The sequence below is a fragment of the Sciurus carolinensis genome, chromosome 4, assembly GCF_902686445.1.
Source record: "Sciurus carolinensis chromosome 4, mSciCar1.2, whole genome shotgun sequence".
In the NCBI taxonomy this organism is placed as follows: domain Eukaryota; kingdom Metazoa; phylum Chordata; class Mammalia; order Rodentia; family Sciuridae; genus Sciurus; species Sciurus carolinensis.
The window spans coordinates 148,103,459-148,104,540 of record NC_062216.1 but is presented as its reverse complement, the minus strand read 5'-3'; positions in this window follow the sequence as shown (position 1 = coordinate 148,104,540).

Here is a 1,082-nt window from a genome sequence, read left to right as displayed (position 1 = left end):
ATGCTGCAGAATACATTTCCATCCTCATAGCCTCCTCAGTACAATATTATTACAAGATCAAGGGGATTTGTAGCAGAAAGTAAAATATTGGTATAAAAAGGATATTCTTATGCAAACTTGAGAGTGCTAGTTGATATTTACACTGGCAAAGTGATCACACAGTCACAAGGCTGCTTAGTACTTGCTGTTCACCAAGAACTGTAGAAGGGAAAAGTGCTTATTTAAAGCCTGGGAATGAGATGATAACACTTTAGCAATCTTTCTAACTAATTAAATTTAAGTGGTCATTTCAAACATATCACACTTTTCATTGACAGCACTAACTCTAAATTCGACCTCTGACCAAACACAGTGTGTGTGGGTTTTTTAAAAAAATGTTTTTGTTGTTTCTTTCCCTAATTAATTGCTACATGTCATTTTTTTTTCTATACATTGCAGACTTTTTCTACTGTCCCAGAATATTTAATGCTTTAAAATCAAGCAAACTTGTCCAGGTTAACAATTTGTATCCAATCATTACTGAGTACACTTTGGAGGTGTTAAGACTATCATTGTTATCAGTTCTCTGAAAATCTTGAGTTGCTACAGGATTAATAATATCAAAAGGTGACAGCAAATAATACCTACACACAGTAATACTATGAGTATAAAACCAACATCTTTATTTTTCTCTAAATCTGTCAAAACACTCTTTTTGTAATTATCACTAAGTTAACTTTCTCTTCATAATTTGCTTAAAATGATCTGAATTTGTTAATGGGCAAGTCATAATAGTGTTTCCTGATAGACTAACGCTCATCGATTTCCAAACTAACCCCTCTACTTCCCAAATTAATAAGAGAAAGCAATGAAAAAATTTGAAATTCCTTAGCTCAACTTTGAAAAGCTAGGAAAGCTTAATATCGTACACTTAGTCTCTGTGGCTACAAAATGGGGCCAACATTTTTAGTTTTAAATTTTTGTATAGGGTTGTCTTTATTGTGGAAAAAGGCGAGCATTTGACCATGCATAACCTGTGCTCTAATTGTTTATTTATATTTGCATCACATAGTGCAGCATTAGTTGCATAGATTGATCTAAAA